The sequence below is a fragment of the Myotis daubentonii genome, chromosome 9, assembly GCF_963259705.1.
Source record: "Myotis daubentonii chromosome 9, mMyoDau2.1, whole genome shotgun sequence".
Taxonomy (NCBI): domain Eukaryota; kingdom Metazoa; phylum Chordata; class Mammalia; order Chiroptera; family Vespertilionidae; genus Myotis; species Myotis daubentonii.
The window spans coordinates 71,432,209-71,447,927 of NC_081848.1; the positions used below are offsets into that span (position 1 = coordinate 71,432,209).

Below are 15,719 nucleotides of genomic sequence, written 5' to 3' on the forward strand. Positions count from 1 at the left end.
TGGTGGCTTTATCATTATAATATGAAACATTTTTTCAGGTGCCCTGTTTGTCATGGCTACAAAGAAGAAGCAAAGAAAAACGGAAGACAAAAACGGTGAATTTAAAGTTGAATTTAAAGTTGAATGGACCGAGACTTTTGCGTTTATTCAAAACTTAAATGGCCTTCCGACCTGCCTTATTTGTCAGGAAAAATTGGCGAATAACAAGAAATCAAATTTGGAGAGACACTTTACAACTAAACACGTGTCATTTAGTACTGAATATCCTGTCGGTGATGCAAGGAAGACAGCAGTTGAGTAACTTCAGAAGAGTCAAGAAAAATCAAGTTCTGTATTTAATTACTGGATGCAATCTTCCAACAATGTTAATATTGCAAGTTTTGTGGTTAGTCAAGAGATTGCTAAGAGAGGAAAACCATATACAGACAGCGAATACATAAAAAGTTGTTTTATAAGTGCATCCGAAGAGCTATTTCGGGATTTTAAGAACAAAGCAGATATTCTAAAAAAATAAATAAATAGTTACCATTGTCTGCTAAAACAGTGAAAGATAGAACAGTCAAAACGTCTCCTAATATAACCAACCAGCAAGTCGAAGATCTTAAATTGGTTTCAGCTTTATCAATAGCAGTTGACGAGTCTTGTGACATAAATGATACGGCGCAAGTTTCACTTCTTGTATGATTTATTTCATCTACAGGTCCTAAAGAAGAACTTTTAGGATGCCACTTAAAGGTCAAACACGTGGGGAGGATGTAGCAAATGCTGTAACTGAGTGCATTGAAAACATCATATTCCACTCAATAAAATTGTCTCAACTTCAACAGACGGGTCGAAAAGTATGACCAGTGTAAGAAATGGGTTTGTTGCTATTTTGAAAGAAAAAAATTAATCACGAGATACTTACTTACCATTGCATCATTCATCAAAAGCGCTTTGTGCGCAGACATTTCCAGAAGAAATTTGCAAAGTTATGGAATTGGCGATTAAGATTATCAACTCCATTATAGCTAGAGCTCTTAATCATCGCCAATTTAAAGAATTTTAAGTTGAAATGGAGAGTGAGTACGCAGATCTTCTGCTGCATAACAAGGTACGTTGGTTATCAAGAGGAAACGTTTTGAAACGTTTCGCTTCCTTATTAACAGTAATTAAAGCATTTCTCCTTGAGAAGGGTGTTCACTATCCAGAACTAATGAACGATCAGTGGATCCAAAAATTTTATTTCATGGTAGACATTATGTCTCCTCTAAATCAGCTTAATCGTAAACTACAGGGGAAAGGAAACACAGTTTTTTTTTAATGTTAGAAGTTATTTCATTTGAAAACAAATGAAAAACAAATGTTTTTGCTCAAGATTTTGAAAGAGAAACTTTGATTCACTTTCCAAGCCTGTTGAACCATCGCCAAGAAAATAATTCTAATATTGACATTTGCTATTTCAAAACAACACTTTTAAATATGAAGGAAGCTTTTCTCAACAGGTTTCAGGAATTCAGAAACAGCAAAGCGACGTTAGCCTTTGTTAAAAAACCTCTCAATACTACTGTAACAGAATTAAATTTTTCTCCCTTTAATATTGACATTGGCAACTTTGAAATGCAATTGCTGGATTTAAAAAACAAAGAACTGTGGAGCTCAAAATTTGAATGTCTTTGTGCTGATATAGAAATATTGGAGAAAAATAAATGTGAACTTAGTTCACAGCACAAGTGGTCTGCTTTGAAAGACCTGGAGAAGGAAGATATGTTGATTTTTAACACCTGACTCATATAATAGTATTCCTGACTCATATAATCAACTGAAAAAACTAGCGTTTGCTGTTCTTTCCTTATTCGGGTCTACATATTTATGGGAACAATCATTTTCAAGCATGAACCTTATCAAGAGTAAATTGAGAAGTTGTCTTATTAATGAGAACCTGGAATCGTGCCTAAAATTAAAAACAACAACATACAACCCTGACTTACCCAAACTGTCCAAGGAGATGCAAGGCCATTGTTCACATTAGTGTTTGTCAGTCATTGTCATGATTTAATTTTATGGATATTGTAAGGTAAATTGTAAGGAATTTAATTTTATCAATAAATAATATCATTATTAAGTATGATATCAAGTTTTATTCAACGTACCTATACTTTAACTAAGACTTAAAACTTTAAGTAAAGTTTGTTAAGTTAATTTTAGGGAACATTGTGGAGTGAAAGAAGATGTAGTGTCGAGAATTGAGAAAGGTATGTTGAGATGGTTTGGACATATAGAGAGGACGAACGAAAGGATAGACGAAACCAGTATACAAGATGAGTGTGGATGGGAGAGTTGGAAGGGGTCGACCTCAGCGAACATACCTCAATCAAATTGAGGATGTTTTTAGCAAAGGCCAGCTTAGGAGTACCCTAATTAAGTTAATAACAATGTATCTACCTATATAGTTTAACTTTAAAAAATTTGGCTCTCAAAAGAAATTTCAATCGTTGTACTGTTGATATTTGGCTCTGTTGACTAATGACTTTGCCAACCACTGGGCTAGGATGATTGAATGTGGGAAATACATAAAAGCACAGACCCTGTGATGGGAGGTACTATAAACAGTACAAGGAATGGACAGAGCGGGTGTGTGGCTACAGAGAAGAGGTCCATTGAGAGAATAAACCAAACTGATCGCCAAGGTTTGGACTATGTGGGGTTTTCAGCCATGGTCCAGTGAGTCACTCTCTCCCAAGGGAAACAGGTGAATATAGAGAGATTTACACCAGACAATGGCAACAGCTGAACATTTTAATTCTCTAGGGTGCTATCTGTCAGAAGAGCATAGGACAGGAATTCTTGTTCCAACCAGAGTCTGGGTCTCACTTCAAGGGAAAGTACCCAATAGCTATGAGAAGAAAGTACACAGGTGACACACTAACTTAGCTATGTGACTCTGAGCAAGTCATGTTCCCCTTCTGAACCCCACCTCCTCCTCTAGCCACCAAGAATTTGGGCACAATACTTCATAAGAATTTGTTGAATCTTTGGAGATAAACAGATTCACTTTACAGCCATGAGCTTTGTCTAGAGTGGAGCTATTATATTTCCCCTTTAAAAGGTCTCCTGAAATACAGGAACATCATTTAAAAGTGAGAGTGAGATCTTGCTGCAGATGGATATGTTCCAGTATTAGATGAGAAGGGGAATTAAACCACATCCATTTAAAATCTGACAGAGGACCAGGGAGAATAAAACCCTCTTGGTTTAATGACAGGACTAAATTGGGTTGTTTCAAGTTGCCACTGAGTTTCTGAGTTCTTTAGAAGGAAGATAAAACAATCTCAAAAAGAATGATGTATATAACGGATTAATTTCCAGAGTATTCACAGATGCCATTTATGTTGCAAGTCTTTCTTCCTGAATTGTTTTCAATTTTCAATTGAGGGGTTATTTTAAAGCAAATAGATGAACCTGGTGAAAGGGAAAAAGAGAGTGAGGAGGGAGTGTGGGAAAGAGAGGCTTTGTAATGACTGCCATGTAAGGACAGCCTGGGACCCCTTTCTCCAACCTCATCTCCTTCCATCCTTTCTTTCACTTTATGGTTGGAACACATCATTATTCCCCAACTTGTACACTATTTCAAGCCTCTGGGGTCTACTTGGACTGCTCTGTGTCCAAGTAGAGTTGTTTATCCCTCCTTTTGGTATGGATTCCAAACCCTCTGTCTTTCCACTTTCCTTCTTCCAAGGAAAAAGTAGAGGAGAGGAGCGCAGGTTGGTTTGGCTGAGTGGGTAGAGCGTTGGCCTGCAGACTGAAGGGTCTCAGGTTCGGGAGAGAGAGAGAGAGAGAGAGAGAGAGAGAGAGAGAGAGAGAGAGAGAGAGAGAGAGAGAGAGAAGAGAAGAGAAGAGAAGAGAAGAGAAGAGAAGAAGAAAGAGAAGGAGGAGGAGGAGGAGGAGGAGGAGGAGGAGGAGGAGGAGGAGGAGGAGGAGGAGGAGAAGGAGGAGAAGGAGGAGGAGAAGGAGGAGGAGAAGGAGGAGGAGAAGGAGGAGGAGAAGGAGAAGGAGAAGGAGAAGGAGAAGGGAGAAGGGAGAAGAGAGGAGGGAAGGAGGAGGAGGAGGAGGAGGAGGAGGAGGAGGAGGAGGAGGAGGAGGGGAGGAGGAGGAGGAGGGCATTTTCCATCTGCCACTTGGAGAATGCTGTCCGCTCTCTGAACAGTATCTCACTTCATCCTCACAGCTCGCCCACCAGGCAAGTTCTCTATGAGCCCATTTTGCAGATGACAAAGTTGAAGGTCCGAGAGGTTAGGAACTTTCCCAACACCACCCAGCAGCTGGGCTGGGACTTGAACAAACTTCAAAGAAAGCTTCCTACTCTGTTTATGTTATTCTGTAGCACATAGTAAGCCACTAATTAGACTCTTTATTTAGAAAGATGCCCCTGGCTTTAGCAGGGTGGAGAACAGAGGTGGCGAGAAGGGTTGGGAGGCACTCTGGGAAAGGTTGGACTAGGACACATTAGAGGAAACGAAGTGGTGTAAAAGAAATGGAGTGGGCAGACTTTGTTGACCAATTAGATAATAAGATCTAACATTTATTGAGCAATTACTATGTGCCAGGCACTGTCCTAAGCACTTTACCAGTATTAATGCAATATCTCTTCCCTGCAGGCCCACAAAGCAGGGACTCTCCTTATCTCTGTTTCACAGATGAGTAAACCAAGGCACAGAGAGGTAAAAGGTCACAGACCTAGTAAATGAGAGATGTGGAATTCAAAGCCAGGCACCCGGGGTCCAAGCTCTGTGCAGAGAAAAATAAGGGAAAGAGAGGGAGCAAGGGTGGCTCCCAGGTTTCTGGCGTGGTGACTGAGGACTGTAGGGCCTCTGCTTCCCCCACTGGCCTGGAATTCAGATGAGCCAGGCCCCAAGCCAGGGGACTGCCTGCACCCCTGCCCTCCTGCCCTCCTGCTGGGCCAGCATTCTGGTGGCCCTGTCTGTCTGCAGGAGCCCGAGGTGGCTGAGAAGGGAGCTGTGTGTGGAATACAGACGACTCCACCCAACCCTCAACCTTAGTGCTCTGAGAGCAAGACTGCAGCAGCAGGGTCTGAGCTGGAAGGGCCGGCTCCAGCGCCCCACTTTCTCAATATTTGACGCATGACCAGCTCACACCCAAAGGCCCTCTGGGTGCCTGACCTCCTCCCCTGCCTGGTAGAGGCCGGGGTACCTGAGCTGGGAGCAGGATGTGGGGGCTCACAGGGTCCAGGCCAGAAGGAAGGGAGGGCTGGGAGTGAGCAGCAGAGGAAGGATGAGGTCCTGCTCAGAGCCCATCCTGCCAGTGGAGACCCGCAGCCACCACATGGCCCCAGGCAGGAAAGGAAGCAGGAGGCTTCTCAAAATAGACCAGGAGCTGCAGCTCTGCGGCATTTCCCTGCTCCCACCATCTGCCAACCCTCCGGAAGAGAGGCGGGGGAGGGGAGGGCCCAGTGTGGCTGCCAAGTTGGCGCCCACCACTCACCCAGCACCTCTCCCTGCCAGGCTCCCTGTTCTCCTCTATGACCCTTACAGGGGCAGGGCAAGGCCAAGATTATTGTCACTGAAAGCGAAGTAAAGTGACTTGTCCAAGGCCACACAGCGGGGCCGCCCCACAGCCAGGAGGCTGGACAGCAGGGCCTGCAGCTGAAGGCAGAGGTGGCCCAAGTCCTTCAGGGAACTCAGTGGGAGTAGGGGACGGAAATAGAGGGGAGGGAGAAAGAAGAAATGAGACAAGAAGGAAAAAAGAAGAAAAGAGAGGGAGAAGGAAAGATAAGGGAGGGTCTATGTGTGAGAAAGAGGGAAGTGAGAAGGGGAGAGGAACTGATCTCGAACTGGCAGCTCCATTCTGAACCCTAAAGAAGCCAAGTCTTTTTCCCTATTCTTCTCCCCAGAGCAGGAGAGCGCAGGGTGTGGCTGCCCAGAGCCTTGGAGGAGCTGCAGAAGCAGTGCCCGTGGGTGGGGCTCACCAAGGTGGGCTTCCTGGAGGAGGAGAGCCAGGGCCCAGGTGATGGAGAGGGAATGAGGGTGGGAGCCTGTGGCTCACACACCCGATGGCTGCGTCTCTTTCAAGGAGAGGTCTAGGTGACGACCATCCCAGTGATGACTTTCTTCCCAGCTTCTGGGCCCCAGAGAGGTTGGAATCAGGAGAGGCAGCTGGGCTCCAGGGCCAGCTTCCCAAATTGCTGCCATTTTCTGAAGACCTACTGTGCACCTAGCCCTGTGCCTGTGCCCGTGGACCCTTGGATAAACCAGACAGAGCCTGGTCTTGTGGGACACACCGTCCCATGTGGGAGACAGACAAGACATGCGTGAACATCCTGTGCTGAATGATCCCAAGGAAGCTACCGAGCCATGAGGAGGGACAATGGGGGACCTGAAAATGGGGGCTTAGGGCAAACCCATCCTTCAGCAAAGGCTTGGCTTCCCTGAGCCTTTCCCAGGGCCCAGCGCGCAGCTGGGCATTCTAGGGCCCCTGTATGTTCCAGCAGTCAGCGGGGAGCGGGAGGAAGGGTGGGAAGGAGAACTCATGGACTGGCCTCTTTCTGGCCCTCTCCTGAATCACTGCAAGCGTGGTCTGGGGACTTGCTGGAAGAAACCCCCACCCCCACTCATGGAAGCCTATGAACGTGCCTAAAATTCCACCACTGGAGACATTTTTAGGGGATGAAGTATTCTCTTATAAAAAAAAATAACTTTAGAGAGAGCCTAATGAATCTTGGTTTGAGCTTATCCAGCTTGTCGGGTAAGAGGTGGAGGCAGATTGCCTTGTTTTAAGCCCTGGCTGCACCACTGTGAGATTCTGGGTAAGTCATTGAACCCCCCTGAGCCTCAGTTTCCTTCTCTGTAAAATCAGAATGAGAATATTGCCTCCCTCATGGGAGAAGGTAACATAAAGCCCTTATCAGAGAGTGTGCCATTTAGAAGACACTGTGGAATGGTTAGCTGTCATAGTTGTTATTATTGCTGTCATTATTGTCATCATCATTATTATCCCACAACACTAACTTTGTACTTGGTCCTGTGCTTGCCACTGAAGCAACAAAGAGGAATAAAACAGGGACCCTGGCTCCAGAATTTTATAGTCAAATGCCTAGAGCAGGGGAAAGCCTGAAGGGCATCGTTCACACCTTAGTATAAATTAGTTTCATAAACTACTGAGCCCTTAAGTAGGGGAGGGCACTTTCTAGTGAGAAGACCAGAGTCCACAGGAGAAAGAGCAGCAGGGGAATTCATCCATCCTGTTTTGACTTGTTGGGACAGGGTGGGGTCACAGATCTGACCCCTGGGACAAAAACCAGGGAAACCAGATTCTTCCAGGGGTGGCTGGTCCTTGGCCCAAGGAAATTCCCTTCAAGAGGTGGGGGAGAAGCATCCGCTTGAAGTGCACGGGAGGAAAAATCTTTTCTGCCTGCCAAAGCACATGATTGTTCCAGCCACATCCCAGCCTCAGACCACTTCTGCCAGGGCCTCCGCCTTGGCCTTGAACTTCAGAATGCCGGGTTATTTTCCTTCTGTTCACTTGGGAAGAGATTTGGGCCTATTTTGGGAAGTTGGCTGGACCTCCTGCTCTGGCCTCTCCCTTCTCCCCCTCCCCCCCTCCCCCCACCCCGGGGTGGGATAGTTACTGTGTGAGGCCTGGGTGACCTCCATGGCCTGGAGAAAGCTCGGCTCAGAGGGAGGCAGAGCAAGCCTGGGAACGTGGGTGGTGGAGTGAAGGAGGCTTGGTGGGCCCGTGACCCAGATTTTGCTCCCTGTCCTGCTTCCCTCCATTCCCAGACACTAGCCGGGGCTGGACACTGACTGCAGGCCAGCAGGAAACCAACTATTGTCTCCTCGCTGTGAGTGAGGCCAAGGCTCAGGCTTCACTCTGGCTCTGAGCCGGGCATCCTGCGGCCCACATGGTCCCACTTGGGCCACGTACCCAGCACTTTCTAATGGAGGGCAGGAGCTAGTCCATCAGGTCCAACCCCCACCTCCTTGACACAGAAACAAATAGCCCAGAACAGGGCAGAGACCTGACCAAAGCTACACAACAGATGGTGACCTAGGCCTGGGTTTTCTGAGCAGGCTCTCAAGAAGTTCTGAATGAATGTGTGAATGAATACAGGAATGAATGAAAATTCTGGTGCATGTGCCCCTACATCAGTGATAAGAGAGTCAAGAATCCATTAAACAGCTCTTCTTAAAGACACCAGGGAGAGGGAGCAGGGTCCAGGTCTGCAGTGCCCACACCATGCCAGGGCCCGGGTCTGCAGTGCCGACACCATGCCAGGGTTGGGTCTGCAGTGCCCACACCATGCCAGGGCCCGGGTCTGCAGTGCCCACACCATGCCAGGACCCGGGTCTGCAGTGCCCACTCCGTGCCAGGGCCCGGGTCTGCAGTGCCCACTCCGTGCCAGGGCCTGGGTCTGCAGTGCCCACACCATGCCAGGGTTGGTTCTGCAGTGCCCACACCATGCCAGTATTTGCATGAAGGCATTGCTAGAACTTCCTCTCCTGAGTTGGGGAACCACACTTCCCCAGGCTTTCTAAGGAGCTGTTGCTTTCACCTCTTGTGCGATGGGGGTGGTGAGGGAACGCAGTTAGTGAACAAAGTTTACTGCAGCACATCGCACGCTGACCACGGATTCACACTGCAAGCCATCCAGACAAGGTGGGGAGACAACCAACCACCGAGCACACCAAGGAAGGCAGGACGACCGCGAGCAGTGTTGGGCTGCATCTGGTGGGGAGCAGGGCCAGGTGCGGGTCTACGCTGCCTCTCCGAGGAGGTGGCATCTAGGCTGAGCCCGTGGAATGAGAAGGAACCAGCCTGGTGAACCTCTAGGAAAAGGGTCTGTCCACGCAGAGGACACAGCCAGAGGCCACGGCCCTGCGATGAACAAGTGCTCAGCCTTGTCCCCAATAGAAGGCCCCAAGCGAGGTCTGTGCGGCTGGCCAGGGCCTGGTCACACAGGGCTTTCCCACCAGGCTGTGGCGCTTGGGTCTTCTGAGAGCACCAGGCAGCCAGGGAAGGCAAGAGGGTTGGTGGGATCACCTGCTATTTTAAGACCGTATTTTGCCCTGAATGAAGGGCGGATGAGGATGAGAAAGAGAGGCCGTGGGGAGACTGGCTAGGAAGCTGAATGGTCAGGATGAGAGGCGGTGTCACCTGAATGGGGCAGCGTTGGCGGCGAAAGAAGCGAACGTTTGAAGGGAGCTTTAGGTGGTAGAAATGACGCGGCTCGCGGATGGAGTCGGTGACAGTGAAGGAGAAACAAGGAGGGCTCCAGGGTCCTGGCTTTGTAACGCAGTGGATGTAATGAGGCTGGGGAGGGTGGAATGCAATGCTCCACTTCCGCTGAGCTGAGTCAGAGGTGCCTTTGGACACCCCAGGGGAGATGGAAAGGAGGCAGCTGGGCATGAGCAGCAATGGCGATGATGGCGAGGATCATATGCGATTTGAGCTTCTGTTCTCGTGTGTGCCTGCGCCTCCCCCCAGGCTGTGCCTCTTGAGGGCAGAGGTTGAGCCTGGTTTTGTTCCTAACTCTGTTCTCAGCATTGAGCCAGGGCTGCGCTGGGGCCTGGTGAGTGGGGAGGTGGGGGAGGGCTCAGGAAGTCTTTGTCAAATAAGCAACTGGCAAGACAGAGGCTGCCTGGTGTGTGGATGGAGCTGGAAATCCAGGTGCCAGCGATAGACCTTTCCTAAGAAAATAGCCAGGCCCTGGCCTGGCTCTCCCAGCTCTCCCTCTGGTCTCCTTCCCTCCTCCCAGCTTCCTGCCAGGAAACACAGCCCCCAGGCAAAGTCATGAACCAGAACCACCTCCTACAGGGGAGCTGCAAAAACACCTCTCCTTCCATTATCTTGGATGATCCTTGAAACCACCTGGGCAGAGGCAGTGCCCGCCCACCAGCCACCCACCAGGAAACAGGAAGGCAGCATTCAGGGGGTGCTGGCATCATCAGGACGGGAACACTGGTCTCCTGTCACCCTGCTTTGACAAGAATTCTCACAGAGTCTGGGAGTGTTCTGTTCCCCAAGGACATGGCGTTTAAAGCAGAAGAGCAGAGAGATCCCTACGAAGGAGGAATGTTAGGGGTGGCGTTCCGGGGAAAGCCCTGGGCACACTGGGCTGAGCAGGGAACCTCCCTCCACACAGCCCTCCCACCCTGGAATAGGATTCCGGGGGAGCCAGGCTCCTCTGCATTGGTCCACGTTCGATAATACTCGGTGTTCCAGGCTCACCTTCTAGCTGACGGCAGCCCCACTAACTCTGGCAGAGGGAGCTGTGGAGGAAGCTGGAAAGAACTCACTGAGCTGCTTTGGCCAACTCCTTTCCTCTCCCTGGCCTCAGTTTCCCCATCTGACAAATGGGTCAGCCCTGCAGATCTCTGAGTCTCTGCAGATCTCTGAGTCTCTCTCCGACCGAAAGTCCCTGGACCCCAGCTCTGGAGGATCCGAAGACTGACCTGCAGGCCCTCTTCCCACCCCCACCACACCACCCCTCCGGTGGCCACAGCAGCCCCTGGCCATTTCCCAGCAGCCTCTGCTCAGCCCAGCAGACGCACACCACCTGCTCTGGCGTGGAGCAGTTTTCCTGTTGGGCAAGGCGGTGACAGGAAAGGGACAGAACCTGACCTCTGCTTGGAAAGCCAATTGTGCAACACGGTCTGCGGGGGGGGAGGCATGTGGCCGACGGGAAAGACGCCTGAAGGAGCCAGGGACTTCTTTGAAATGAATATCTTGGCCAGACCTACAGAGAAATGTCCTTTTGGACACCACTAACTCTGGGTCAGACCAGACTGCAGCCGTGTCCGGCTGTGTCGCTGAATACAGTCTTGCTGGGTCACTGTCCAGGAGGCATAGAGTTGCAGGGCAGTGGATAAGATAACCTAACCTTCTGGTTTCTGCAACCCAAACCTCTGGCTTGTACTTAGAGGCAGCCTAGGTACAGTCATCTGGGCAAGGCAAGTCCTCTCCCAAGGCAAGAAAGGAATGTATTTTTAGTAACAAGGAAAAGTCACTTTGCATCAAGTCTAAAAGTAAAGCCGATCATGTTAGGGACTAGTAGGGACAGACGAAGGTGGAGAGATTTCAGTGGCTAGAGCTATGCGGATCATTTTTTCTTATAAAGAAGGATGGTTCCGAGGATCATGAAATCTTCGCACTGCTGTTTGGAATGAGTGCATCTCGATGGTGTGTGTATTGGACACCTACCATGTGCCAAAGACAGGGCTGGGAAATCTCTACATGTGATCGCTCATTCTCAGCTTTTCTGCAAGGTGGATTAAACAAAATTTCTATTGCTTTAAGGCCGTGGTCGGCAAACCGCGGCTCGCGAGCCACATGCAGCTCTTTGGCCCCTTGAGTGTGGCTCTTCCACAAAATACCACGTGCGGGCACACACATACAGTGTGATTGAAACTTCGCGGCCCATGCGCAGAAGTCGGTATTTTGTTTAAAGAAGTCGGTATAAAGTTTAAGGCAATTCAACTTTTCTATCTCTTCTTGAATCCATCTTTTGCAATTTATGTCTTTCAAAGAATTTTTTGTAGCTAAAATTTCACATGTCCTGGCATCAAATGGTTCATCATATTCCCTCCTCATTTCATGTCTGTAGGGTCTCTAGTTATGTCCATGCTTCCATTCCTGAAATTGCTAATCTGTGTTCTTATCACAAATGAGGAAACCGAGGCTGCCTCAGGCCTCCAAAGCCACAGACTGACCAAGACCAACAATAGCCCTCCCCTTCCAGTGCCTATGCAGGGAGGAGGTTTCGATGGAGGTGGGAGGAGAAGACCGTGAAGGTGCCCCGGGCAGGGAGAGTGGCTGGCCAAGGAAAGCCAGCCTCACCTCCCTCAATATCGTGCCCCAAACTGACTGCAGGCACAGGCGCCCGGTGACACCCCTCCCAGCCCGGCCTCTGTGGAATCTCCCGGGGGAGGCTGCTGAGCAAAGGGTCCCAGAGCTTAGCTCAGAAGGCAAGCCTGCCAGAGTGAGAACAAGATGCATTCCTCCCCATGTAACACTCCTGGGTGGTGGGAATGTGGAGCTGGTTAAAAGCGGGAGGGGTACATATAATGTTGCATTGGAAGAAAGGCGTTTTTCTTTACTGGATAAGCATTGATAAAAAAGAAAAAAATGTCCCTATTTAAAAAATAAACTTGGCTACGGTGGCAGATCTCATCCTCTCCTGCCCGTATCCCATACACCCTGGCTTTGGACCTGGGGCTTCCCACGGCAGTCTCTGTGGTTCTCTGTCGGGGTTCCTGTGGCCACAAGGAAAGCACTCATCCAGTCTGGGGCAGGTCAGAAGTGCCAGGGAGTTAATGCCCTGGAGAAGCCCACCTCAGTCAGCGATACAGGGAATGGATGACAAGTGCTGGCTTGTCGTCCATCCTGTGGGCTGATATGAAGGCACTGGCCACCCAGTCTCCCAGAAGATGGAGGCCTGCTGCCCATAGGGGTGGCCTGCTCATTCATGCAGCCAGCCCTGTTTCCTTCTGCTCTATCTCACTTCCCCACCCGCTTACTCTTTCCTGGGACACGTCCCAAATAACTGCACCCAAATCCTTGCCTCAGGGTTCACTTTGGGGGAACCTAAAATAACCACGTAAAGGAGGCCATGTCCTGGGGCCTGGGCTCAAGTCCCGGCTTCAGCCTGTCCTATCGAGGTGACGTCACCTTCCTCCCCTGCCTGATGGGGGTGAGAACAGCACCTCTCTCAGCAGTTCGTTGTAAGGACTGAATGAGACAATTCATGAAAAGCAATTTTCACAGTACAGTGGGGCCTTGACTTCCGAGTGTCCCGACTAACGAGTTTTTTGGAGATACCAGCTGTCTCTCCACCAATTTTTTGCATTGAGTTGACAGAGTAATTTGAGTTAATGAGCTCCTTAACGAGCTCGGTCTCAGAACGAATTAAACTCATAAGTCAAGGCCCCACTGTACCTGGTACTTGGTAAGTTCTCAAAAACGACTAGCTATGATTAATAGATGGCCTACAGCAGAGCCAAATAGACTTGGGAATAGCAGCATGGGGAGCAATATTAACGAGTGACAAGCAAAGGATTGTTACCCTGAATATACAAAAAAGGACTAGCCCGGCGGGTATAGTTGAGCATCGACCTATGAACCAGGAGGTCATGGTTCAATTCCCGGGTCAGGGCACATGCCTGGGTTGGGGGCTTGATCCTCACTGGGAGGCGTGCAATGATTCTCTCTCACCATTGATGTTTCTATCCCCCCTCCCTCTCCCTTCCTCTCTGAAATCAATATATACATGGACTACACTAACCTGCAGAACAGCAGCCAAGGACAAGCATAGGTGATTCACCAAAGAACAAATAAGGGAACCCAGTAAACATATTAAAAGATGTTCAACCTAACTTCTCAAATAATTTAAAAAATGCTGAGAAAACCATAATAATTCATTCACTCATGCAAAAATTGTGCAACTGGCAACATTTTTAAAAAATTGATAATATTCTATGGTGAAAAGGATGCAGCAAAAACAGATGGCTCATGACAACGGGAACTGTCCAACCTTCCTGCAGGGTAGTTCGGCAGTTCTTAGGTAAATCCCACATTCACAACCCCCTGTGAGACTTCCTCCTACGGAAATCCCACACTCATGCAAAGAGGCTTAGGAGCAAGAACAGTCACTACACCACCACATGAAGAAAAAGTTGTGAACACCCAAGTGACGGTCGATAGGGGACTAAATGAACATGGAATATCCAAACAGAGAATGCCAGGCAGCTGTTAGAAAGAATGAGAGGTTTTCTAGTACATGTGCCCTGGAGATGAGAGTCAGTATGAGGTGGAGAAAGAAGCCGCACACGTCTACAGACAGCATGAGTGTGCTCCTGGTTAAATAACACTTGCATATATCCTTGTGCATAAAATGATACGTGCACCATATAAAACTCTTAGTGTCAAGAAAAACTAGAAGAAGAAAAAGAACAATGTAGTAACAGGAGTGCTAGGTACCTTGGTGGCTTTGTTTTTTTGTTCTTTCTCATTTTAACAAATGTTGGTATTTCCCATCTTTTCGACAATGAGCAAATATTTCTTTTAGAATTAGAAACAAAGCACATGAGTTTGAGTAGAGGTGTGATCAAATGGGGTGGCCTCAACTCGCCTGGCAGAGACTTGCCTTTCAGAGGATACAGCGAGGATGTTCTGGAAAATGACCTCTTTCTACCAAGATATAGAGCAAACAGAGGCCACATTAGGTGGGTCTACAGCTTCTCTGAGCTCCTACAGCTTTTCCCCTGGCGATCAAAGACCAGGACTGCCCCACACAGTCAGGCCGCGTCCCCTGGGAGACAGCACTCGTCTCCGGAAGCTTCTGTCTGGATGGGGCTTGGGTGAAATGGAAACCATGAGCAATTTCTCTTGGGCCAGATGTAAACCACCAGCACCTGTTCACGAGGTGCTGGCCCCTCACCCAGATTTCCGGGAGAACAACGGAAAACATCCCTTCCTCCCAGATAACAATAACAACAATAATTAGTACCAAAGGCTTTCCCCGTTCAACCCCGAGGCCCAGTCTCTTCACTGGGGTTGAAGTTGGGCTGGGTAGCTAGAGGAATAAAACTTCTTACCTGACCAGATCACGCTGGAGAGCAGGAGGCGCACTGAGCCAGGAGGAGAGCAGCCTCCCTTTTATAGGTAAAAACCCCACCCATCTTCTCCATCAGGAAGTTTCATCTACAGCATGTGGGTTTTGAGGCATCAAGTAGATGAGATGGTTCATCAACCCCTGTGACCTTTATCTCATGCAGGGAGAGAAAAACAAGTTTCCCCACCTCAGAAGGAGAGGGTGTTGGAACCTCAGGTGCCTCCTGCTCAGGCGGGAACCAAGCCCACCTGCAGGCACAGGCAGCAGGGCCCTTGGCAGTGGGGAGGCTGAGGAGGGGGCTCTGGGCCCCTTGCTCTCGCCTTTGCCAGGATCTCAGAGGAGCCTCTTACTCATGCAATGACCTGTGTGAACTTGTAGTACATTGGGTTGAGATTTATGTCTTCTCACCACATTTCACGAATGCCTCACAAAACATTAGACAAATGGCTTGAGGTGGAGCTCCCTAGAGGCAAGACTCCCAAGGAGGGAGTCTTCTCACCTGGTGTCACATGTGTTTATGATCTATGGAGCATACCTACATGTCATACCAAACCTGGGTCATTTGTTACCCACAATAACACCAAGAACATTATCACCTCCATCTTACAGATAAGGAGAATGAGGCACAGAGAGATGAAGTGACTGCTTAAGGTGAGATCAAGATTCCTACCCAGGCCAATCTGACGCCACCACCTGAGACTACCGTTAGATTCGGGGGGAGATATTTCCAAACAGTCCTGCTGGATTCCTCAGGCAGGATGCTCAGTATATTCATCCTATTGGTGGTTACAAATTACCACCAATCTAGTGGCTGGAAAAAACACAAATGTATTGCTTTAGAGTTCAATAGGAGGTCAGAAATCTGAACCAGACCTCACCAGACTAAAGTCCACATGTTGGCTGAGCTGCATTTTTTTCTGGAGGCTCTAGAGCAGCGGTTCTCAACCAGTGGGTCGCGACCCCTTTGGGGGTCGAATGACCCTTTCACAGGGGTTGTCTAAGACCATCCTGCATATCAGATATTTACATTATGATTCATAACAGTAGCAACATTACAGTTATGAAGTAGCAACGAAAATTTTATGGTTGGGGGTCACAACATGAGGAACTGTAT

The 15,719-nt window shown here is 48.8% G+C and overlaps 1 protein-coding gene across 2 annotated transcripts in view; it reads right to left on the reverse strand.

The window, feature by feature from the left end:
* Nucleotides 1-15,719, reverse strand: part of LOC132241240 (probable inactive 1-aminocyclopropane-1-carboxylate synthase-like protein 2) — a 110,702-nt gene that overhangs the window by 31,234 nt on the left and 63,749 nt on the right. Inside the window, exon 1 of one of the 2 annotated variants that reach the window (XM_059709603.1) lies at nt 14,589-14,692. The exons of the other annotated variant lie outside the window; for it this stretch is intronic. The gene's annotated coding sequence lies outside the window, so the exon portion shown is untranslated. Of the gene's footprint in view, nt 1-14,588; nt 14,693-15,719 lie in introns of those variants that run through there. 2 annotated transcript variants of the gene reach the window in all.